Source organism: Phascolarctos cinereus, unplaced genomic scaffold, assembly GCF_003287225.1.
Source record: "Phascolarctos cinereus isolate Bilbo 61053 unplaced genomic scaffold, phaCin_HiC Scaffold_726;HRSCAF=1367, whole genome shotgun sequence".
Taxonomy (NCBI): domain Eukaryota; kingdom Metazoa; phylum Chordata; class Mammalia; order Diprotodontia; family Phascolarctidae; genus Phascolarctos; species Phascolarctos cinereus.
The window spans coordinates 371,984,509-372,009,982 of NW_027556098.1; the positions used below are offsets into that span (position 1 = coordinate 371,984,509).

Below are 25,474 nucleotides of genomic sequence, written 5' to 3' on the forward strand. Positions count from 1 at the left end.
CATTCTACAGATGAGTAAACTGAAGCTCAGAAAACTCATCTGTGGCTTGGGGTGGGGTGGGATGTGTGATTGAGGCCTCTTCCCTCTCCACTAAGTGGCGTACTTGTGAGGTGGGCCGTGAAGAATTTTTTGGAGCCTGGGAAAGAGTAGGTGCTAATAATGCTTGTTGACTAGACTTCATTTTTTTCTGAGGGGGTTCTGGGAATGGAATAAGGGAAGAAAGTCTGTCTCTCTTTCCCAGCCTTCCCCTTGTAACTCCTCACATTCAGATCAGGAGCTCCCCAGGAATGAAGACTTATGTCTTTGCTCTAGTCTAGACTCTCTGAGCCTGAGTTCCCAACTCTGCCTACAGGGGGTGCTCCATGGTGGTGCCTTCTGGAGCCTTGAGAGGCACTAATCCCACTAAAGACCAAGTCCTAGGAAAGAGAAGTGCCAGATGAGCTCTGGTGCCCCAGCTATGGAGCACAGTCATTATTGTAGTAAATGTCACAGTCATTACTGTATTACCCTTCACCCTACCACACACCCCCTCTTTGAGCAACACACCCCTTTCATTCCCCCCACCCACCCAGGTCCCTCCCTTCAGAGACTGTGAGGTCTTTGGGGAGGTAGGGCTAAGTAAGGACAGTGAGGCTGGCTCGGGAATCATAGGATACCTTGAAAATCATCTAGAGGCCACCCCTCTCATTTTTACAGATGAATCAACTGAGGCTCAGAGAGATGGAGCCCAAGGTTAGGCAGGCATAAAGTGTAAAAGAGCTAAGATTCGATTCCAGGTCCCCTGCCTTGGAATTTAATGTTTTTTCCATGACACCACTGTGGGAGACCGGGTGTGCGTGTGAGACTGTCAAGGCATGTGTATGTGAAGGGGGGGTAGGAGAGAGAGAGAGAGAGAGAGAGAGAGAAGAGAGAGAGAGAGAGAGAGAGAGAGAGAGAGAGACCGACCGTGTGACAGACTTTGTCAGAGGGAGACAGGCGCCTGTGAGACTGTAGCGTGTGTCTCTGGGAGGGTGTATCCGTGTGACAGACTGTGAGGGAGGGATGGGGGGGAATAGAGTTGAATTGTATGTGTCAGAAGAGTAGCAAATAGTGGTGGGGTTGTCTATATGATAGAGGAAGCAATGGAGAAAGGAGAGAGATGTTGGGGGGCGGGCGTATGTGGAAGAACTAAAGGGAGAAGATTCTTGGAGGTATTGCTGTTTTGGGAGGAGGGAGGAAAGCTTGGGAGGCTGTGTGAAAGGGTGTCAGGCTGTGTGGAAGGGAATCAGGCTGTAGAAAGAGGGGATCAGGCTTGGAGGGGGTAGTCGGAATGCACAGGAGAGGGTCAGGCTGCATTTTGACACCAGGTTGTGTTGAGAGGGATGTCAGGCAATATAGGAGGGGGTCAGGTTGGGCATGTGGAATTAGTCTGGGAGAGAGTCGGACTGTATGACTGGACTAGGCTCAGCCTCTTCTCTTTATCTCCATCTCTGCCCCTTCCGTGGAGGGTCCTGCACTTTGTTCCTGCCCCCAGTCCATCCAGCACCCCCCACCTCAGATACACCCTGCAAAAAAAGCCAGGCAGCCCAGTTATTTTTATATGTCCTCAGGCTCTGCCACAGCCCCAGTAATTTCACCACGGTGCCTAAGTCAGGAACAGGAGTGAATTGACCTCTTAACCCTTTCCCCGCTGGGGGATTAGACTCAGTTTCCTGTTCCTTCTTCTCTAGAACCAGTTCCATCCTGCTTGGGGGGGGGACACCCTGGAGGAGGTGGCCAGAGTACCCCTCTCCTGGGGGGGGGGAGGCCTGGGGGAAGGGGCTTGGCACACTAGCGAGAGCCAGGCAGGGAGTGATAAATATTGAAGAGGAGGGATTTCGTCGCAGGCTTGGAACAGCTGTGGATGTCACACTATCTCTCCACAGGTTTACTGACCCATTTCCATTCTCGCGGCTGCCGGTCTCCTAGCAACGGCAACAGTCCCCCCAGAACAGGCGGAGAGTGAGTGTCTGCCATTAGCCACTGCCGCATCTGTGTCAAGGTTACCCCGCTCCCTGCAAACCCGGCTCAGCTTGTTTTCAGCTGGAGCCCAGCACACCCTGTTCCCCTGCCCCCCTACTGGCCCTGGCCAGGGAAACTGAGGGGGATTGGGGAGGCTCTGAGGAGGGAAACAGCTGGAAGATGGAGAGAGTGGCACCCACTCTCCTCTTTCCCCCACCCCAGTTCAGGTCCTGAGCTGAATTTGGGGTGTGGGGGGGAAATGTTTCTCCTGTTTGCTTGCACCTGGGTCCTGGCCCCAGGCCCCACCTCCTCCAGGAAGCTTGTCCTGACTGACCCCACCCAGCTCCTGTCACTCAGTGACTTGGCATTGCTAGGCACTTGGGTTCTGGTAGCTCCTGCTTCTTCAGTCCTTGTGTCTCTTTCAGGATTTCTGGGTTTCTCCTCCCCCTTTCTTCCCCTCAGCCCCTGACAACAGTCTCCGTGAGGGCAGGGACTCTCATCTCACATCTCTTATCTCTCCCTCTCTCTTACACACACACACACACACACACACACACACACACACACACACACACACACACACACACACACACACACACACACACACCCCCTCTTCAGGTGCCAGAAGGAGAGATCATCTAGGTTAGTCTCCTCATTTTACAGATGAGAAAAAGGTGGTTCAGAGGAGTTAACTGAACTGTCCAAGGTCACACAGCTAGAACATGGCAGTGGTGGAAATGGAACCCAGGTCTTCTGATTTCAAACCCAGTGATCTTTCTTTCATGCCCTGCTGCCTCTCTGTGACTCCTTCTGGCCAGGGGCTTTGAGTTCTCATGCCAGGGGCTCCCTGAAGGCAGGGGTTCTCTAAGGGCAGGGGAGTATGAGTCTGAGTACTCTCTAAATCCTTCCGGAAGCCCCCAGGCCACAGCCTCGTGCTCTAAGGATCACTGGATCAGAGTTGGGGGAGGAGAGGAGCATGGCACTCTGGTAGCCATTATTAGAACCTCTTATTAGGGACTGAATCTCCGTTCTAGTTTAGCAACTGAGACCCTTCAGGCCAGTCCGAAACCACCTCCATTCACCTTCCACTGTCCTGCTTTTTCTCCTCTCTGGGTACTCTTGGAGCCCTAAAGGCTGGGTTGAAAAGAGTTAAGGCAGCCCCCCCCCAACTTGGCTCAGTCCTTTTTCCACCTCCTGCCCCTCCTCCCCATGGTATGTAAGTCCCCCTAGGCTGGGGGGAGGGCTTCAATGGCCTGGTAGCCATCATGTGGTCAGCCTAGACCTGACCAGTCACATTCCTGCCCAGGGGGCGGGCCCAGGGCCAGAGGGGACTGGGACTTGGTGGGGGGCCAGGTTATAGAAGGGTCTAAAGCTAGAAGGAGTCAGGGGAGGAGAATCATAGAGAAGGTGGAGGGGGATTTGGTAGGGGGAAGGTAAAGATGGGAGTCTTAACTAAAGGTGGTCCTTTAGTTGAAAAACCCAGTGGCTCTGCTCCCACTCCTCTGTGCCTCAGTCTCCTCATTTTTTCTTTTCATCTCTACTCCCTTATTTTTCCCCTCAATCTGAAAGAATACAACAGCAAAACAGAGAACCCTCTGTACCTCCACCCTCACCTCCCAGAGAACATGAGAACCAGACCCCAAAAGTGAGAAAGAAGCAAGGTAGGGGTAAGCATTTGGGGGTGTCGCGGGAGATAGAGGGAAGGTTTAATCCCAAGTCTGATGCCCCATTTCTTTTTGGTGAGCAGAGTTACTCTTCATGGCTACAGGGCTGGGAGGCTGAGGACCTTGAATTTTTAGATGAAAACTGAGTTGAAGAACAACATGGTTTTTTCAGGAGGAAACAGCACAGACCTCTGGGAGGCAGTGGGGTCCTATCCTGCTTCCACTAATTCACTATGTGGCCTTGGGATCTTAAATTTAGAACTGGAAGGTACCTTAGAGATCATCTGGTCAAAGGATCTAGAGCCCAAGGGGACCTCAGGGACCTTCAGCCAGTTCTGCCCTCCCATTGTACAGATGAGGTCACAAAAGGCAACAAACAACAGAACAACAGTTGTGGGATTTGAACCCAGGGCCTCATGACTTCAGAGCCAGGGCTGTTTCCTTTACACTGTGGGCCAGCACCTTCATTTTACATATGAGGAAACTAAGGCCTAGAGGTAAAATAAATTGCCTGAGAGCCCCCTGTTGGTACTGATGGCAGAGCTGAGATGGGCTTTGCCTCCAAATTCAGGGCACTTTACTCCGTGCATAACTTGGTCATAGAGAGCTGGCCTTAAGTCCACAAAGTCCTGGGTTCAGGTCCCACTTTGAACACTTTCTGGCTGTGTGATCCTGCTCAGATCAATCTTTAACCCCTCTGTGCTCTGGGCAGCTCTCCTAATACCATAAATCTGCAGAGAAGGTCATTTCCTCTTCTGAGAGTGCCCTGTACCAATGAAATCACAGGCCTAGTCCCTGTTCCTTCTATGTACTACACTGTGCTGCCTTTTATATCACTTCCTCTTTCAGAGCCTCAGTTTCCCCTTTGTATGATTAATTGTAAAGGTTTCTTGCAGCTCTAATATTCTGTGGTTCCTTTGATCCTTTGAGTGTGTTTAGGGGGGAGAGAGTGAGAAGGGATGAAGGGTGACCCTGTAGGAGATGGGGGGGAGCTAGGGTAGCTGCCAACCAGAGGGGGAGTTTGCAATGTGATCCTGAATCTAAAATAGCCTGGGTCATTTTCAGCTGCTCTGGCTGAGGCATCTGATCCTGGGGAGGGCAGTGGAGGTGGGAGGGGGGGCAGCAGGGAAGGTTCTCTCTATGCTCCTGGGAAACCTAGCCCCTGGGGCAGAGGGGAGGAGGGAAGGAGAGAGAATTCATACTCTCCCACTGGATAAGGCAGACAGACGCTAGAGTGGGACAGAGTGGAAAGACATGGCATGCAAGGGGTTAATGAGCCACAGGGCTCTGCCCTCCTTCCCGAAAGCACCCTTCAGCCAAGGTGAAAGGTTAGCTTTAAGGAGGCCAAGTCTGGAGAAAATGCAAGGTCCTTGTTCCAGGCTGGAGAGCTGACATGGACTCCCAGAAAGAAGGGCCCTTTGAGATCCTCCAGAGCAAGTTTGGATCAACTAGATGTCATCAAAGGTGTGAGGCCTTGGAGGGCAGTATGGCAAATTAAAATTGGGCTTGGGGCTGAAAATGAACTTCGGTCCCTTAGTGTTACTTCATTCACTTACTTCACTCTGAATGGGTTTTCTGTGTAGTATATAGCCAGAAGGCTGACTGTATGGCCCTGGGTAGATCATTTCCCGGCTCCAGACCTCAGCTTGTAAAATAAGGCATTGTACCAAGCCATCTCTAAAGTCCCGTTTCAGCTCACAGAATCACAGAATGTTGGAGCCAGAAGGGACTCTAGACATCGTTGGGTACAAACCCCTTATTTTTACAGATGACAAAACTGAGGCCCAGAGAGAATATCTGTTGTCCCAAAGGGCTTCTGATCCTAGATCAGTTTTAGAGCTCAGGCCAGGCCTAACAGTAGATGGGTTTTGGGTTTCTGGAGAACCTTCCATAGGGTCCAGAATTTCTGGGGTCCTGGGAAGGGATCAGTGCTTGGAATAGATTCTTTGTCAGGTAGGGATCTTACCAGGAGGCCCAAATGAAGGTGAGCCATAGATACGTTGTGGGGCATTTCTAAGGTGAGAACCTTTCCTAGGGCTGGGGTGGCATTCCCCAAGGACGTCTTCTTAATGACACTGTGTTCATCCCCTTCCCAACCGTTGGGAGCCGCACCGCAGGGAGCAAAGGTTGGCAAGAACCTAACAGTGAAACTTTGCCTGGGGTCGGGGTACTGGGGTATGAGAGGGTGATTAAGACAGTGTCATTGTGGAGGGATTAGGTTGCTAGTTAGTCAGAATGTATTTATTAAACACCGTTTGGTAGACACTGGGCTAAACTCTGGGGATACAAGGAAAGGCAAAACAATCCCTGCCCTTAAGGGGCTTACCGTGGTAGGGGTTGGAGGGATAGTGAAGGGGGGAGCTAGGTCCAGAATGATCATGGTGTGCCTGCAGCCCTACTGGGTGGGACTTGATCAGGACCTGAGGGTGCCTGCTTGTTCCTGTGGGCAGTGACGGTTGGAGGAGATTTTGTCCATGCCTCTGAGGCCCGGAGTGTAGCTGGTCCGGTGAGTGTGGGTGTAGGTAGTAGGTATGTGAGAACAGAAGACATCCTGAGAGAAGAAGTCCCCATTTGTGCCCTCCCAAGGCCTGGGCTAGGTTGGTCTGGGTTGGGCGCATACCCTCCTGGGGATGCCCACGTGCCCAAGGAACCCTCCCCAGGCCTAGCTGGGGCACATGGTCAGTCTCTCCCTAGGCGTCTTTGTCCCCTAGAGGAGCCGAAGTCCTGACCACTGTATCTTAATTTCAACCTCTCCCTTCTATGTACTTCTGTCCTGGTGGTATCACCCACAATGTGCTGGTCAACAGAAGCCCTGTCCACGGATGCCCTGTCCCCAGCCCCCATCTTCTCTTCTTCTCCCCCACCAGCCCAGGATGGGGCTTATGTATGGAGGGCACACAGTCTCAAGTCTAAGTAAGGGAGTCTCCAGGCTGATGAGGGGAGACATAGCTCCTGGAGGAGAACCAGAGTCTGGCTGCTTACATCCAGAGACCACCAGGGAGGTAGAGGCCTGGGCTTGGAGGAGGAAACATTTGGCAGAACTCAGGAAGTCTCCCTGGAGGAGGAGGAGGTATCGCAGCTGTCCCATCTTCCTTCCCACCTCTGGCTCAACAGATGCTACCACTGGGTAGGAAGAGAGAAACTAAAGTTCCCACCAGCCCAGGCTGTGTGTGTGTGTGTGTGTGTGTGTGTGTGTGGCCATGGCCAGAGGGAGATTTTCAAGCACTTAACTGCCAGGAAGGCTAGAGAAAACACCCCTGTACAGGTCCAACAGATGGCCCTGAAAGTCTCCAAAGCCTGCCCTAGGCCCACCCTGAGCACTGGACCGGCTTCTCACCTTCGCTCCTTGTGAGGAGTTCAGTTCTGGGGGCCCTGGGAGTCAGGGTGGGAGCCAGGGTGGTAGTGCAGGGGCCAGGGAAGTTGGGGGGACGTAGACCGAGTGGCACCGAAGCAGTTAAGAGACCGCTTTGGTCCCTACGTTCCATCAGACAATTAGTGAGGCCGCCTGACAACATCACACTGAGCCAGGCAAACCTCTCCCCCCTTCCCACCCCCCCCCATAGGCCCCCCCCACCGGTTCAGCTGTTTATTCTGAGCCTTTAACAATTGGGATTCTGACTTAGAGGAACAGGCGCCCCGCTCTGCCCTCTGACCTGCCGTTGCTGTGGCAACCGAAGCCCGGGTAGGCCTTGGTGCTGTGTTAGGATTACAGATCTGAATTCACAATCTCCAGGCTCTCCTGCATCACATCGCCTTGGCCTCAGCTCTGGGTCCCCTGTTAGGTTTGGGAGGGTGTTGTGCTGCTTGGGGTATCTGGGTGCCTGCTCTCCCCAGCTAACGAAGGCCCCATGTGGCCACCTCTGGGTTGGAGCAGGACTCCAGTAGAAGAAGGGAGGAAGAGAGCCTCTTTCTCCCTCTCTTCCAGGAAACCTTCCTCCCTTCCTCATGCCCCTGCCTCCCTGGCTGTGCAGGGTGTAGCCCAGGCTGAGGGCTCAGTGTAGGGGGTGGGGGTGGGGGACAGTGCAGTATCAGGGCTTGGCTCTTAATGGCCCCCACCGTTCTTTCTGTGATTTTTCCTCTCCCCCTCCAAGTCAGGGTACTCCACGCCCCAAGTTCCCGGTGCCAGGAGCCTGTGCCCCCGAGGTGCCGGCCTCCATGGGAACGGGGGCGCCTGGCCTGGCCTAGCCCCTCCCAACAGCTCTGCAGCAACTGCCCTGTGAAACCTGAGCCAAACGCATCTGGGAGCCTCATGTGCAGACACACATTCCATTTGTGGCCAGCAGGCCCCCCCACGCCCCCCCTCGCGCTCCCCCCTTCTTGCTGTTCCTAGTCCTGCCTCCACCCTCTGCCTCAGCACTGCCTCCGCCTCCTCACACTCCCCCTTCTCTCCTCTGCCTCCCCCCCCACTGTCACTTTTTGTCTCCCCATCCCTCCTCCTCCTCCTCCTCTTCACACACTCTCTCAGTCTGTCTCCCTCTGTGTGTCTGAATGTGTCTTCTCTGACTGTCTCTGTCTCTCTCTAGCTTTTCTCTCCTTCAGGGCCTGCAGTATGTCTTTAAACCGTCTGTCTTTGTCTCTGTCTTTCAGCCCCTCTGTTTCTGTTTTTGTCTCCATGTCTCCCTTTGCCTCTGTATCTCTGGCCATCTCTGTCTTTGTCTCTGTCCCTGTCTCTCCCTCTGTTCCTGTTTGTGTGGGTGTCTCTCTCTGTCTCAGTGTAAATCTTGCTGTCTCTGTGTCCTTGTCTCTAGGTCTGTCTCCTTCCCTACCTGCTCCCCATGGATCTCCTTCAGAGCCAGGAGCCTCACTTGGCTCTTGCCTCCATCACCACCTCTCCCCCTCCCCCAGCTCTGCCTGGCAGGGACTTGGCCGCCCTCCATTCTCAGGTCCCTGGTTTGGCCACTGCAGCCTCCGGGAGGGGGGTGGGGTGAGATCAGCTGCCCTGGAGCCCGGAGAGTAGAGACAGTGGGGAAGGGGAGGGCGTTGCTGAGGCAGAAATCAGGAGATGGGGGTGGGAGTGAGAGGGCAGCCTTTCTGGAGTGAGCTTGTTGGTGTCTCAGTCCAAGAAGGAAGGGGATGCCAAGCTGGGTATGGGGGGGTAGGGAGGCGTTGTCAACTGGTCAATGTCTGTACTGCCTCCTCCCTTCCCCCTAAATCCCACCAAGAAAGCAATGTCAAAATCCAACAAGAGAATATTTATAAAACTCTTAGCACAGTGCCTGGCACATAGTAGGTACTCAATAAATGCTTCTTTTCTTCCCTCAGTGTGGTCTCATAGAAGGAACACTGGGCTGGGATTCAGAAAACTAGGGTTCTAGGACCCGCTGTCCACTGACTATGTGACCTGAGTCAGTATTACCTCCCTCTTTAAGCCTTATTTTCTTTCTATTAAATGAAGGTGTTGAAACTTAGATGGTCTCTAAGGGTCCTCCCAGTTCTGACATCCTGTGTTCTAAGGGCCCTCCCAGCTCCGACAACTCTGTGTTCTAAGGTTCCTCCCAGCTCTGACACTCTGTGTTCTAAGGGCCCTCCCAGCTCTGACATTCTGTGTTCTGAGGGCCCTCCCAGCTCTGACCTTCTGGGTTCTGAGGCCCCTCCTAGCTCTGACATTCTGGTTTCCAAACCCTCTCCCAGCTCTGGAAGTCTGAGATTCCGTGTATGACTCCCAGCTGTTGTGGGTCCCCCTCCTAACGTGCTTCTGGTTCCTTCTTTTTGGTCTTTTGGGAGCAAAGCAGGTCTTGGGCTTTTGGAGGTCATGTAATCTTGACACGTCTTTGGAACATGGAGAGGTTTGGTGCCTCTGGCCTCTGTCCCTCCCTCCCACTTGTGTCCCAGGCCCCGAGTGGGCTGCTTAGACAGCAGCTTTCAGAGAGCATGGTCCTAGCACTAGGCAGGAGATGATTTTGGGAGGCTGCTGCTGGTGATATGAGGGTAGCTGGGTAGGGAGTCAAGTACGCAGAGAGTAGAGTGAGAAGGGAAGGCAGAGAACCTGAGAAGGCTTGTCTCTTGGGTTCTGACTGCTCTGGACCTGGCTGAACCTTGTACCTTCTAGGTCTCCAGTCTTGGCCTTTTGACTCACAAACCTTGGATTTAGCCAGATTGGCCTTTCCCTATCCCTTCCAAGCTCAGACACAAGGGAGGTTGGGACCAGCCTCTGCTGCTGGGAATTGTCCATGGTTGATACCCTCCCCAAATGGGCCCTGAGTCTACTGAGCTCAACGGGGCTGCCATTCATCTAGTGCTGTGAGCTACCTCCTTTCCGGAGCCCCCCACCCCCACCCCATGTCAGATTGTAAACTCCTTCCGGGCAGGGATTGTTTTCACCTTTGTCTTCCCAACACTTAGCAAGGTCTCTGGTACACAGTAGACCTTTTTAAAAAAAATACATATTGACTTAACTTGACAATGGAGACAAGGACAGTGCCCCCAACTTCTGCCACCACCCTGGTCCTTGGGAAGCTCTGGAGAGCGTCATTGTTTCCATCTGTACAGAAAGTCCACTACTCTTTCCTCATTCCCAACTTCTGCCCAGTTACAAGGTCCTTTGAGATCTCTGGCAAACATCAGGCCAAAGTGGAGGTTCAATGAGCAGAGGATCTTACTGGGAGTTGAAGAGGAACACGGTGCCCCCTTATGTACCCCTCAGACCCCAGTACTTACACCCCTTCCCAAATCTGACTAGGACCAGAAAAGGATTTCTTTGAGTTTTAAGTCTGAGGGGAGATGAGTGGAGAGCCCTGGGTAAGGAAAATGGCTGGGATTCTGGAAGGCCTAAGCTGGGGGAGGGGCTTGGAGCCTGGAGAGAGAGTACCACCAGGCCTGATCTCCTGCTGGGCAAGCTCTCCTTCCCCCCTCCCATAGGCCTCTAGGCCTGGGGCTTTGTGATGTAGCCACCTCTGGGTTGGGAGGCAGCGCCTGGGCCCCTCCCTGTTCCTTGAAAGGAAGGGGGTGGGGGTCAGAATCTGTCTCTTTTCCTCATCAAACAGAGGAGCATCCTTGAAGGTTCCAGGTCTCTGAGTCCCTTCTGCACCCAGCCCTCCTGCCCTTCCCAGAAGGGAGGCAGGCTCATCTCCAGACCCTCCCCAGTCCTCATCGCCCTTCAGAGGCGACAGCCTCTGAGTTGCCAGGGCAACAGGGTCCCAGGCCAGGCCTCAGGGAGGGGCTGGGCAGGCACTGACTCCTCAGCACTTTGTCTGGGCCCCCATAGCCAGGTTTGTGGCTCTGGACAGCTGGTCTCTCCCACAGGCCAAGGGAGGGCCTGGCCCGCCCCCGGAGATCCAGAGCTGGGGGATGGGGAGAGCTTGGCTGAACTGGACTCAGTGTCTTGGCCCGGAGGCCCTGGTTCTTCCACACCCCATGTTGTCCCACTTTTGGGGTGTCCTGTCTCTGGCTCACCACATACACCTTCCCTTTTGACCGGTTTTCAGACATAGTCCTCTGGACCACCAGGTTGGGGTGGGGGGGGAGGTTGTCACGAGATGGCTTGGTGACAGGAACTGGGGGGAGAGGGGGTGTCCTGTGTTACGCCCCAGGAAGACTGCAGTGTCTTCTGGGATGGGGAACCTAGCGCCCCCCCACACACACCCCCATTTCTCTGCGGGCGGGGGGAACAAAGCTGGCACTGAGGCCGCAGCTAAAATTAGCCCGTTTCCCTGTGCGGGAGCGAGCGCTGAGCATGCCAGCCGGCCGGAGCGCTGCTGCCTCAGCAGGCCATCTGTCACTGGATTTTGTAGGCCCCCCAAAAGCCCCCAGCCCCTCCAAATGAAGCATCTCGGTGGGGAGTCAGGGCCAGTGAGTCCCCAGAAGTAGCGATTGGGAGGCCAACCTTCCCCCTTCTTAGAAGGATCTACCCTGGTCAAAGCTTGCTGTATCCTCAGCTTTCCTGGAATTGCCTGGTGTGGCAGCTTCTTCTAATGCCAGCTCTGCCATTTTATAGCTTTGTGGCCTTGGACAAGTCAGTTCCCTCCTTTGGGCCTCAGTTTCCTTCTCTGTAAAATGCAGGGGCAGGATGTGTAAAGTCCCTTAAGAGGTAGCCTGATATGTAGGAAAGAGCATTCTTTTGCCTCTTACTGTCTGTGTGACCTTGGGTAAGTCACATAAGCTATTACATATGTAGCGCTTTGTGGGCTGAAAAAAACGCTTTACATATTAACACAAGCCCTATGACATAGGCACGATTATAATCCTATTTTACTGATAAGGAAGCTGAGGAACAGAGCAGTTAAGTAACGTCCCCAAGGACACACAGCTAATAAGGGTCTGAGGCAGTATTGGAACTAAGGTCCTCCTGACAGTCTTGTGCTCTGTCCATCCTCAATAAACTCCAGTGGTGCCCCATTGCCTCCAAGATCAAGTACAAAATGCACTGGCATTCAAAGCCCTTCATGATCTAGCCCTGTTCTGCCTTTCCCGTCTTCTTAGACCTTTTTGTCTGCTAGGTGTTTCTTTGCTCCAGTGACCTTGGCCTCCTGGCTCTTCCATGAACAAGACCCTCCATCTCTGGGCTGTGCCTGGAATGCCCTCCCTCGTCTGCTCTGACTATTGACCTCCCTGGCTTCCTTTAAATCCCAACTAAAATCCCACCTTCAGGGGCAGCTAGGTGGTGCAGTGGATAGGGCACCAGCCCTGGAGTCAGGAGGACCTGAGTTCAAATGTGGCCTTAGACCAGACACTTGACATGAGTTGTGTGACCCTGGGCAAGTCACCCCAATTGCCTAAAAAACAAACAGAAAACCAAAAAAAAAATCCCACCTTCTATAGGAAGCCTTCCTCGACCCCTCTTAACTGCAATGCCTTCCTCGTGTTAATTATTGCCTGTTTATCCTGTATGTCGTTTGCTTTGTATATAGTTGTTTGCGTGTTGTCTCCCCCATTAGATTGTAAGCTCCTTGAGGGCAGGCACACTGTCTTTTGCCTTTTTTTGTTTCCCCAGCTGATAACTCAGTGCTTGACACATAGTAGGCACTTAATAAATATTGACTGGTTGACTTTCTGCTTTGCCACCTGGCTGCCCTGGGTCTTAACTTCCCTGGGCATCAGTTTCTTTAGGTGAGAAATGAGAGGAAGAGGGGGACAAGATCAATGGTTCTTGACTTTTTTGGGTGTTGTGGGACCTTTTGGCCATCTGGCAAAACCTCTGGCCCTCTTTAAAATATATGTAGTCTGTAAGATTACAAAGGAAACTAACTCTATGGAAATAGAGGTATCTAAAAATTTGTTTTAAGTTCCTGGACCCCAGGTTAGGAAACCCTGGATAGTCTCTAAGACTCTTTCCACCTCTAGGTTATGATCCTCCCAGCTCTGACATTCTGTGTTCTAAGGCCCCTCCCAGTTCTGACATTCCATGTTCTAAGGCCCCTCCCAGCTCTGACGTTCTGTGTTCTAAGGCCCTTCCAGCTCAAGTAGCCTGTGTCTGTGGTGTTCTCAGCTGCCTAAGAGCCTTTTCCTTTCACAAGGAGGGAGGTGGCATGAACACTCCTAAAGCAGTAATCCTGCTGTGCTTTCCCTACTCCCTTCCCCTCAGAAGGGAAGAGCCAGCCCTCTCCCCCCACCCCTTTTCCTTGCCCGTCAGTACCAGGTAGAAGGCGAGAATCAGCAATTGCTTCCTCTGCTTACTGCTCTGTCTTCCCTTTGGTGCTTGTACCCCTGAGTATCCACTGCCCTGGGCCTCTGAGGAAACCCACAAAGCCAAGGGTCCCAGTTCTCCTTACTAGTTGTCCGAACTTGGGTCCTCAGTTTCCCCCTTCTGTCAAAAGATTGGATGGGTTTGTAGCCTCTCTCAACTCTGATAAAGTAGAGGGAATTTTGCTAAAGTCAAGGCTAAAGTCAAAAGACTCCATTCTGCTGTTTACTAGCTTTATCATTGGACAGGCCAGTTAATTTCTAAGCAGGTCAAGTTTGTTTTTTATCAGCAAAATAGGGATAATCATAAAGTTTGCCAAGAACTACCCTGGGAGGTAGGTGTTATTAGGATTTCTGTTTTCTAAGTGAGGAAGCCCTTGATTTGCCCAAGGTCCTGCAGACAAGGTTCAGTATATGAACACAGGCCTTCCAGACTCCAAATCTGGCACCCTTTTTACTATCCCATTCTGCTTCCTTCAGTGTGGTCCCCTAAAAACCTTAAAAAGCCATTGGAATAGGAATCATTTCTTTCTGATTTTTCCCTCTGATCTTATACTGAAGGGATACAGTATGGAACTGGAAACAGAGCTCCAGAATGGTTGAGTGTGTTTTCCAGAGTCACACAGCAAGGCACAATAAGGGCTGGGCCTCGACCCTGTTGCCTCTTGGCTCCCTGCCTTTCACACCAACCTCTGACCACTGTAGACTCAGCCTTTTCCCCTAAGTGACTCATCTGGCTTCCCCCGCCTCCCCCTACTTTGGCCTAGCTCTGGGAGTTGAAATTGGGGAGCCGAGGGAGTCTCCTTGGCCCTCCACTTCCTGCCACACAGGCCTGTCCTCAAATGTGGCCTAGACCTGTGTGTGTGTGTGTCAGGGGGGTGGGGTTGGGCTCCAGTGCTGGGTGCTCAGCTCTGACCCATCTGACTCCTCCCCATCCCCACCTCCACCTCCACCCCCAGGACAGGGACAGACAGACCCAGACCTCCCCCAGGTCCTGTTTATTCTTGCCCCACTGCCAGAATCCTTCCAACCCTTTCTCCATTTCTGCCACTGGGTCCCCCAGATGCTCCAGCTGAATTAAATAATAAATAACAGGGCAGAAGAGGGAAGGTGAAATTAAGAGTTATTGCAAGAGAGCGAAGGGGAGGGAGAGAGTGTGTTTGTGTCCAGAGGAGGGCTGCAGCACAAGGTTAGGGGACTGGCTGCCCTGGAGAAAGGCAGTGTAGAGAGGGGAAGGTAAGTGCATCATCTACACCCCTCACTTGAGGTGTGTACGTGATGTGAGACCAAATGAAGGGAGCTGGAAAAGAAGGTGTGGAAGGGAGATGAGGTCTGGATCCAGCTTTGGTTAGCAGGGAGAAGGGGGGAGGCCGGACAGCCGCTCTCCAGCCCCAGAAAGACTGGGTTTCCCTAGAGAGAATAGTGTGAGCTCTGGCCAGAACGCTAACCAGCTCCATGGGTACGAAGGGGCCAAGTTCATCTGCCCACAGCATCCAGGACCTCAAGCTTCTGCCCCTTGGGTGGTCACAGAAGGCTGTGACCCTTTGGCCTGTCATTGGTGATATTTTTGACAATGGACAGACGGACTCAGCCTGGGGTACTGTGCTTGTGTCCTCGCGGGGTCATAATGCTAGGGTCTGAGCAACAGGTTGTATAGGCCACGCTCCAGCCTCACTTAGGATCTGGTGTGACCATTCCGTGGTGGGTGTGTAAAGGGAGAAGGGGTGTTGCTGTGGTAACTGCCTGTTTTCACATGGCTGGTGGAGATAACGGGACGTTTGTTTGGGTCAGGTACACCTTGTCTGACGTTGTTGTGGCAGAGGGGAAAGAGAGAAAGTAAGCCCGTTTGACTGTTGGAAGGAGGAATGTGTCACTTTGTTTCTAAATCTTTCAACAAAAAATGGTTGATGCCGTTTGGCTTTACCTCAGTCATTTATTAAAAACAAGACAACTTCACCCCTTCCTCCAGACTGAAACCTCCTCTGCGATCAAGGGAAACAGTTAAATGGAAAACACTGAGCACAGTGATTGCACATGACAGTGTATGCAACATTGTGTCCCAGTAGTCCCCCGCTTCTCTGCTTTGAGGAGGGAAGAGCGTTTCCTGATCTGTGCTTGAGAACCTCCCACCTAGTTCTTACCTGGAGGGGCTGGTGATGCAACCAGTAACCTTCTTAGGATGGAAGGTGTAACAGGTTGTATTAGTATTCTTGCTCCATGCTTTTGGAATGGGAAGGGAGTGGGACAGTTGTGTGCCTTCGTCTGCATTGGGGGATGGGGGACAAGAGGCCGAGTGTCATTGTTACATTTTTGGTGAGGGGGTTGAGTGCCTGACTCACTATTGACCTAAGATTGTGTGTGTGTGCACGTGCGTGTGCACCTGTCTGACACTTTTGGTGGTGATGGATGGGTATCACTGGGGATTCTGTGTGATTCTCAGGCATCATCCTTATAGTACCTGGGCCTGGAGGAAGCATGCTGTGCCCTGTGCCATAACCTGGGTGCCCTTCTTTCTTTGAAATACTGGGCAAGAGGAAGCTGATATTGGGAGACCAGTGTATATGTAAATGGGTAGGAGGAGGGGGTAGAGTCTTCTACCCCTTCCCCTCTCCGGACCACAGAGCCCCAAAGGGCAGAGCTTTGGAGAGAGTGAAGAAGGCCTAAGCCACAGAGAGGGAAGTTGGGAAGAAGAAATGGGGGTGGAAGGAAGGGAAAACACGGAATGGGATTCCCAGCTGGGGCGGTAAGGATAGAAGAGACCCTGGCTGGGGGGTGGGGGGAAGTATTGGTTTGATGGGTGCGGTCCAAGTGTGGAGCATATATAGGGGTAGGGATGGGGACTGGGGCTGAGGGATCCCTGTAGGAGATGGCAGCTGAGGACAAGACGAGTCTCTGTAGGACTGGGTGGGCTTTGCAGCATTTGGGAGTGCATAATGGAGGAGTGAGACCCTGTGGTCCAGGCAGATCAGAATTAGGGGAGAGGGGCCTAAAGAAGCTAAAGGGACTCAGGATTGAAGGGGCCTTTGTGGGATTAGAATGAGGAGTCTTTGCAGGGCTGGGGGACTCAGAGTGGGGGGGACAGGTCGCTTGGTGTTGACAGGTCACATAGGGGGAAGGGGACCATGCAGGGCTTAGGGCTCAGGATTAGAGGGGGTCTCTGCCAGGCTTGAGAGGAGACATTGTCCTTGCAGGGCAGGGGAGGGGAGCTGATGTTCTCTGCTTCTTTGCCCCTGAAACTGTTAAACTAATTAAGCCGGTAAAGCAGCAGGATTAATCGGGGCGAGCAGGCCAGGGGCTCAGGTAGTCGATTAGTTCACCGTTGAGGATATTGGATTTCTGAACCGCAAGTCAGCAGTATTCGGGCCTGTTATCTTTCCAAGGCTTGAGGGGTCAGGAGGTGGGAGGCGCTAGGGCTGAGAAGCTCTCCCCCCTCCCCAACTCCTCAGGATATCGCTTCCTCATTCTTGCCCCCCAGCGCTCCCTGGGCCACTGCCCACAGCCTCTGACCAGCTCCGTGGCTGTCTCTCTCCCCGGCTCAGCACATCTCCTTCCTTTCTCCCCCTCCCTGTTTTTCTCCTTCCCTCAGTCCCACTCTCTCTGCCCCCACCATCTTTCATCCTTCCCTCTCCCCTGCTCATCCTGGTCTCTTCAGTCTTTCATCTCTCCCTGTCTCTCTTTCTGTGAGTCTGTCTTTCTATCTCTGTCTTTTTTTCTCCCTTTGTCCTTCTCTATATCCAGTTATCTCTGAGTCTCTGCTTGCTTCTCACTGTATTTTTTTGGTCTCTTTATCTCTCTCTCTCTCTCTCTCTCTCTCTCTCTCTCTCTCTCTCTCTCTCTCTCTCTCTCTCTCTCTCTCTCTGTCTTTGTCTCTTTCATCTGTCTCTCTCCACGTTCCTGCTTCTGAGTTTGTCTCTCTGCCTCTGTATGTGTGTGCCTCCTGGTCTGTCTCTGAGAAGTCCCCAGTCTCTTCTGACTGCATTCATGTCTCTGTGTCTATACCTTTGTCTGTCTCCCTGACCCTGTCTGTCTCTGTTTCTGTCTGATGTGTCTCTGTCTCTGTCTTTCTCTTGTGTGGTCTGGGCTGATGTCTGTAAGCAGAAAAAATCTCTGGACCAACACCCCCCAAGCAAGGAGGCCAGAGCCCGGGCTAATGGAAAACATGTGATGGAGCCTCAGGCTGAGCACGCTGGGGAAAGTGAACCACGGCTCTCTCCCCCCACCCAACAGTCACCCCCTGGCCCCCACCGCCTCACTGCCCCCTCTTCAGTCCCTGAGATGGGACTTATCTTCCTCTCAGAGAAATCCCACCCCCGCCCCAGCCTTCCTCTTTCACACAGTGGGGGGGATCCATTAGTTTGGGGGGGGCAGATTGGGCCATCCAGGAGAATGGTCTTGCCAGACTGCACAGATGAAAGTCCTTAGCGATCCTTGGGGGACAGGTGCTGAGTGGGAGGGAGAGGGAGGGAGGGGTCAGGAACAGGCTGAGGGGACTGAGCGAGCAGTGAGAGAGTGGGGAGGACCTTCCCCCCCATTGGCAGTGGGGCCCATCTCCCCAGAACCCAGCCCGGTTTGCTGTCCAGCTTGGCCTCATCCCTCTCTTGGGTCAGCAGGTGGAGGGATGATGGGGAGCATCCCTCTGCCCCTCTCCTGCCTCCCCGCACCTCTAGGCCTGCTTCTCAGTCCTCCCTTTGAGTCTGGGGGTGGGAGGGAGCAAGAAGAGCAGAAGCAGGGAAGCTGCGGGGGTGGGGGGAGCCTGGAGGGACCTGAAGTCTGGGCGCCTCCTCTTCCAGACCTCAGGCCCACCCAGGCTTTCCAGTGCACTGGTTCTGCCCCCACAGCCCTTTGGGGGGAATGAGCAGTGGTGGTGGGAGGGGGGAGGCAGCAGGCACGGGAGGGGCTCCCTCATTCTCCATCGGCGCCAGGGGCCAGAGGATGCAGGGCTGCATTTCTGTGCTGGAGACCAAAGTGGGGGAGGGGAGGGAGGGAGGGGGAGGGAGTAACTGGCAGGTTGGAATTCTCCTTCTCTGCCTGGTGGATAAATTGTCACTAATCCAGGCTTGGGAAGTCGTTAGATCCCACAGAGTACAGGAGATAGAGAGGGAGGGACACACACCCGCTCCCCAACAGACACACAGCAACACAAAGACCCGCACCATAGTAATACACAGAGTGACAGGCACACAACGTATAAGAACACAACACCTGCTCCATGTAGGTGCCACACACACACACACACAGTGGTGGTCATGCTGTCACACAAAGGCAAACACAGTGACACACCCTGACACACAGATCCTAACTCAGAGTCACACGTAATAACACATACAGGGATGTAGCTGCCCAGTGGCACATGCACATACTCTCCCACTGGATTCCACACATGGCATGGCCCTGGAGTTAGAGCAGGGGAAGGAGAGCCGGGAGCAGGAAGGCATCAGGGCTGCTGCCCACGGGCACCTATCCCCGCAGGAGACAGAGCTGGCCTGGCCAGCCTAGCTCAGGAAGAACAACAGAGCAGCGAGTTGTCCCCCTCCCTCCCACTCCCCAAGCCCCAAACACAAGCAGGCACGCACACACACTCATCCAGAGAGATGGGATGAGCAAGACAAGAGCCATGGGCACAAGGCGCCAGGCTCCCACAGAGTGAGACACGAAGACACAGATAAGAGAGTAGGAGGGCACCCCATCCGTACTCGTGCACGCTTCCCCAGCCCCTCTGCCGTGCAGCCACACGCACGCACCATCCACATACACATTCACGCAAACACGACAGTCTGGAGGAGCGGCCCTGAACTGGGAGCCCTGCTCCTCGGTGCCTGCGTGACCCCGAGCAAGTCACCTTCTGCCTCTGGGTCTGTTTAAATGAACGCGCTGGACGGGATGTCTGTTCCCTCAGTCTCACGGTTCTATGACATGCATATAAGCCACATGGGCAGACAGCACTGCTAGGACAGAGAGAACTGCAGGGGAGGAAAGCAAGGGATGGTGTCTGGGAGGAGACTCTCTGCCTCTAGCCCCAGCCCCTGGGGAGGCAGGCAGCTAAGTGCCCCCTCCCAACCTTGCACAAGGAGCCCAGGCCGGGTGTTACCATTGGAGCCCCAGAGCTACACGCAGGCAGATGCCCAGGGAGGACGTGGAGCTGATCCCCTCTGCTCCCTTAGGCATGTGCCCCTCCCCTTTCCTCTGCCCAAGTTTATTAAAAACAAAACAGCAAAAACCAACCCAGTGAGACACTTCAGACTGTCACAGATGGTGAGGTGTGAATGCTGAGTGTCCTCTCTGGCCACTGAATTATATACTCACACCTGCACACACCTAGATTCATGCTCATGTACATGCATGTGCCACACACACACACACACACACACACACACACACACACACTTATATACACGGAGTTGCTCACCCCAAGACAGAGAGACATCTTGTGTCCCCCGTCAGAGCCCTCTCTGCCTGTGGTGCCCAAACAGTGATTCCTCCCCAAATGTTTGTGCTTACCTCACCTCCTTCTCATTTCCTTCCCCTGTCTGTTACTATCTGCTCCCTTTCTCCAGTCTCTGCCTCCCGCCCCCAGGCCCTGGGCCCCTGGGGAGGCAGGCAGCTGAGTTCCCGGTCCTAGCCTTGCACAGTGGGCCCCAGGCCAGGTACACTATTGGCATAAACAACCTTTCTCCCCCTGCCCTCTTCTCATCCCTCTCCTGTGCAGAGTGGCTCGCACCCCATCTTTCGGGCACAAATCCTCTCTAGCTGCTCCTGCCCCTCCCCCACGTGTCTGTTCCCTCTGTGTTCATGGCTGGGGGTATCCTGTGTTTGATTTTACAGATGGGAGTTTGCCTGACCACCAACCCAGTGGCCCGGAGACTAGCAACTGGAGTCCATTACCAAACACCTAAGGGGCCCCGGGCCGGGGGCGACACACGGCTGTTGTTGGAGACCACCCTGGGGACAGCATTGGTGACAGGGGCCTCCTGCTGAGCCAGGACTGCCCCAGAAGCCTGCTCAGGTAACGATGAATAGAGAGCTCCGTGCCAACCTTTTGTCTGGCCTCCCAATCCCTGCCTCCCTCCTACCTGGGCTCTGCTCTCCCAGCTGAATTCCATTCCTCGCCCCCCTCCTCCTCCCTCCAAACTCAGTCGCCCCTGCCCAGTCTCTTCCTTCCTTCCATCCTTTCTTCTGTGTGCCTCAGTCGCTAGGTATTATCTCCTTCCTTCTGCCAGCTCTGCTTCTCTCCCCCCAGTCCCAGAGGCTATGGCTGCAGGCTAAAAGGGAGCTGGGACTCAGGCAGACTTGTTTCCCAGTTCTAGACTGGAAACAGTGACTTAAAGTAGCTTTATCATTTCCTGGGGAATCTTGGGGGGGGGGAGTGATTGATATTTGAGAGATTTTGTGGAGGTTTTTAGCTCAGCATAAGGGTGAGGTTAGGACCCCACTGGGGAGAAGGAGATATTTGGGATTTAGTACCAGCCAGAGACATTAGCCTGGTCTGTGTGGAGAAATCTTTCAAGATGTCTGTCAGTCTATCTGTCAGTCCAGTGGCTCCCGTCCCAGTGGAGGGCCTAGGGAGAGAGAGCATCAGCTGGCCAGGGCAGTGGGTGAGGAAGGGGATAGCAGGTGGCAGACATTAGGGAGCATTGATATTAAGGGGAACCTGTCTCCCCACCATAATTCTGCCCACTCAGCCTCAGCAGGCAAGCCCTGGCCCATAGCTGGCCCCCTGCCCCTGGCTCAGAAATCCCAGGGCCCCAATGTGCCCACACCTGAAGGCAGGGCTAGGATAGGAAATCAGAAGGTGAGTGCCTAACCTTGGAAGTGGGTGCTAGCCCAGGGCTGTGGGAGTATCCCTGGGACCTCAGCCTTTATGGGAAATGTGATTTGGAAGATGAACCCACCCTTGGGGCCCCACTCTGCTTTGGCCAGAATGTCCCTGGATGCTGAAGGCTTAGGCCTCCTATTATAGTCAGGAGGGAAGAGTGTGTGTGTATGTGTGTGTGATATGTTCATAGAGTTGTGTATGCAGGGACAAGTATGCAAACACATATCTGCTTGTGTGCCCATGGCTGTGTGTATGAATGTGTGTGCTAAAAGGGTAACACCTTGAACATGTGTATCTCCAGGGCTTTGGGTACAGGTATGGGGGTCAAGGATTGTATGTGCACAGAGCTATGTTTTGTGAACACATATAAGAGTATATGTAAATTTATTCACATAGGGGAGTGTGTGTGTATGTATACATAGAACAGTGCATGTGCATGTGTATTCACATAAGGTGTGTGTGTATGTGTGTGCGTGCGTGTGTGTGTGTGTGTGTGTGTGTGTGTGTGTGTATGCTGAGCTGGGGCGTCTGCACCAGCTCACAGCACAGTGGTGCCCAGCCTTGTGGCCAAATAGTTGAAGTCACTTCCTGCTGCATGCAGCTTGCCATGTGAGCTGCCTGCCCGCCCGCCCTCAGAGCTGGGGCTACAGTGAGGGGCTGGGGCTGAGGGGCTGGGGGCTGGGGGCCAGGGGAGGGAGAACACAGTCTTCCAGGAGAAGAGACAGAGATATGTGTGAACGAGCCAGGAGGGGCTCCTGACCTACTCCACACTGTCTGTGAGGGAGAAGGGTGGGAAAACTGGGATGCCAGGGGTCGGGGGGGCAGAGGGAAGAACAAGAGAAGGGGCAAGGAAAATAGGATAGAACTAGTTAGGGGGCTGGGCTCAGTCCCAGTCTTGTCCTAAGGAAAGCCATAGGGCAAAGGAGGAAAGGGGGAAGAAAGGGATGGATGAAAAGATGGGAGGGAAGAGGGGAAAAAGTCCAAAGAGTCTGTCTCGGAGGCTAGGGAAGGAGTGTGAGAAGGCCAAAGCAGGAGAAACTGGGCGTGAAGAACGGGGTACTGGGAAGTTCTTGATCATTCTGGATGCTCTGATGGAGGGGGAGGAGCCCAGACCAGGATGACCCTGGTAGAGAGCAGATGCCAGCCCTCAGGGAGAGGGCCCCCCTGGAGCTTGCCCAGTAGGCTGGGAGCACAGCACACCTGGCCCCTCCCGGCACCAATGGGGCCCTTTTGTGGGACAGAGACTTGGCAATGGGCCTGGGCCCCATCAGCAGGAGGAGGAAGGGAGGGAGGATTTGAGGGGGGCCCTTCGCTGGAAGCCTGAGAGGGTCCCTGTGCCCAGAGTCACAGGAGAGTTCCACCCCCTCTCCCTGTTGTGTGAGAGGAGGGGATGGGAGCCAGCCCTGAGAAAGTAAGACACCCCCCCCTCCCCAGGAGTGGATGGAAGGGGGCAGGGACAGGCACAGCCCAGCCTGCCAGGTGCCCCCCCCACCCTCCATACACACACACACACACACACACACACACACACTTTCTCTCTCTCTTTCTCTCTCTCTCTCTCTCTCTCACACACACACACACACACACACACACACACACACACACACAGAGCAGGAAGGTGATGGGGGGGGGGCTGAGCCAAGAAAGGAAACACAAGAGGAGCTCTGTGTGGCTGGGAGGGGGCACAAAGTGGGAGGGGGGGTGGCCCTGGCGGCTCCCACTGGGTGCCTGAGCCAAGCCCTCAGAGGGGCATCTCTAGCTCGGCGGGGACACCTAGTGGTGAGTGACAGACACACATCCGGATGGGTGGCCCCAGGGGGCTAGGGGCTAGAGGGAGAGGGTGGGGGAGTGGTATGAGCAGGATAGAGAGATTTGGGAGAGCTGAGCCCAGGGGAGCTTGGGAGGCTCTGAAGGGAGATAGGGAACTCGGGGATCAGATGGGAGGAGCTTGGACAGGGTCATGAGGCAGGAAGCCCACTAGACGGGGAAAGCTGGAGGGTGGGGCTGGGCGCCTGGTTTCAGGGGGATATGGAGCCTGGGAGAGGAGGGTGGAGGCTGTGAAGGAGGAGCCAGGGAGGCTGGTGTGGCCACAGCTGGCTTTGAGGATGTGGGCAGGGATTTCTCTGGGCACCAAGGAGAGCAGGTTGCAGTGACTATATCCTATTAGAACTGGAGAAGCCTTTAGAGATAGACCCCTCTCAGTTCTACCATGATCATAGGCAGCTAGGTAGAAAGGTAGATAAAACTCTGGACCTCAAGTCAGGAAAGTCCTGAGTTCAGATCTGGCTTCAGACACTAACTGGGTGACCTCTGTTTGCCTCAGTTTTGTCATCTGTAAAATGGGGATAATAAGAGCCCCTTCCTCCCAGGGCTCTTGTAAGGATCAAATGAGATAATATTTAGAAAGTGCTTAGCAAACCTTAAAATGCCACATAAATGTTAGCTGTCATCTTTGAGCCCCTCAGGGGAAAGGCAGAAGAAGGAATGTTAAGACAGACACACGGATCCAGACTGACATCACTGTTTGACTAAACACAGTTAGATGTTTTATAGAATTCAGGACTGAGTGGGGAGAGAGGCTGAAAGTGGGGCCAAAGGAAGCCATGAACTCACCTCTTACAGATCCTGGACTGACTTCCTGGAGGATGAGGGTTTTCCAAAGCCACTTCAGTGAGGAGGAGGAGGGGGCAGCTTGGGGTCTGAGGATTCAGGGTTGCTTCAGGCCCATTTTCCTTCTCTGTGCCTCTGTTTTCTGGTCTGTAAATGGATCAACAAAAGTCCTGCCTTACATACTAGTGAAAGGGCTCTGCCTCTTCCCATGGACCTGGACAAGAGCCTTCACTGTAAATTAGACAGAAGAAACTGGGAGGTTTTCTCTCCATCCCCCCTTCTTCCCTTCCCTTGCCTCAGCTCATTGTTCCAAACGCACTGGGGTTGGGGGGGGAGGGGATGGAAGACTGAGGGCCAGGAGCAGGGATTTGGGGTCTGTGTCAGGGCCAAGCGCTGGGCTGGGAGCCGGGAGTGGGGCTGGGATAAGAGGCAGAGCCGAGCAAGCAGGAGGCTCCTCTCCATGCTTAGAATTCCCTCCAACTGAGCACATCCAGAGCTTGGGCCAAGTGCCACCCTCCTACCCCCACCCCCAGCCATTCTCCCACCGGCCAGCTCTCCTCCTGGCCTCCTTCACCTCCTTCCTCTCCATTATCTAGGTCTGGGCCTTTTGTTAGCTAGAGATGGGGCTAGAAAGAGGGATGACATCTCTCTAAGTCAGGGCAGAAAAGCTCCTCATTCTCGGATTTGGCAGCAGCCTCCAGAGAAGCGGTATATTGCAGTGGGGAGGGCAAGGGAAGGAGGCCTGAGACAGAAACAAAGGGAAGTGTTTGCATTGTGGTGGGTTTTCATTATCCGTGTCCCCTGTCCCCCCTGCATCCCTCATTAAGCCCCATAGGTGAGTCCCGCCCTTCACAAGAGGGGACGGTGAAGTACCTGCTTCCTCTGGGTGGGGTGGGGGTGGGGGTTGAAAAGGTTCTTTGAGACCCTCAGATGCTAAGAGCTCCTGCTCTCACTAGGTGCTGTCCACTCCCCCTGGCCTGGGGCCCTCGCCCGGAGCTCCCCCTCTGAGGTGGCAAGACACACAACTCACACGCAGAGAATCCATCACTCTCGAATCTCTTCACTCCAGGGCATAATTGCTCTTTCAGGTCAGTTGGATATCTGGGGGGAGGGGGAAGATGGAAAACATGGAACATTAAGGGAGGTGGGGACTGGAGGAGCCTCAGATTAGATGGGGGTGGGGGCGCCGGGAACTCAGGGTGTTTTTCTTTCTTTCTTTCTCTCTAACAGAAAATTCCATTGTCAGATCCCCAGCAGCACAGAGGGTGAGTCTTTCTTTTTTCTCCAGGGACACTACCCAGACCTGAGCAAGGGAGGGGCAGATAGTGGATCCTTGGCCCAGAAGGCCCCCCTCTCGTGGGCTCACAGGTCCTGCGGTTGGGGGCTTTGGAACTCTAGGCGTGGAGGGTGTTCTCAGAGGCCCTTGTTCAGCTGAAGGCCCATCCAAGTTTTCTCAGCTCTTGGGGAGATACCTGGGGGAAGGATTGGGGGGAGGGGTAGTGTGTGAATTCCATCTTCTCTGCTCTTCCTCCAGGGTCTTAGAGTGATCTGGAAGAGCCAGATTCTAGGCTGGGGAGGATTAAGTCCCAGGCACAGGGAACTACATAGGAGAGAGCACTTGGCGGATCTGGAGTCAGGAAAGCCCGGGTTTGAATTCCATCTCAGACATTTATGAGTTCTGTGACCCTGGGCAAGTCTCTGAACCCCTGAACTCAGTCTTCTCATCTGTTAAATGTAGGGGTTGGACTTGGGGTCCTCTTGGGCTCCTTTGGGTTCTAAGCCTAGGATC

General features: G+C 53.9%; 1 protein-coding gene across 8 annotated transcripts in view; it reads left to right on the top strand.

Annotated features, from left to right (window-relative positions):
* AHDC1 (AT-hook DNA binding motif containing 1) overlaps nucleotides 1-25,474 on the top strand; it is an 87,077-nt gene that overhangs the window by 36,055 nt on the left and 25,548 nt on the right. For 5 of the 8 annotated variants that reach the window (XM_078145546.1, XM_078145547.1, XM_020983263.2 and 2 more), the window contains 3 exons: nucleotides 20,085-20,265; nucleotides 24,642-24,773; nucleotides 24,916-24,950. The gene's annotated coding sequence lies outside the window, so the exon portion shown is untranslated. Of the gene's footprint in view, nucleotides 1-1,904; nucleotides 1,981-20,084; nucleotides 20,266-24,641; nucleotides 24,774-24,915; nucleotides 24,951-25,234; nucleotides 25,333-25,474 lie in introns of those variants that run through there. The other 3 variants (XM_020983264.2, XM_020983265.2, XM_020983267.2) reach the window with 2 other exon arrangements.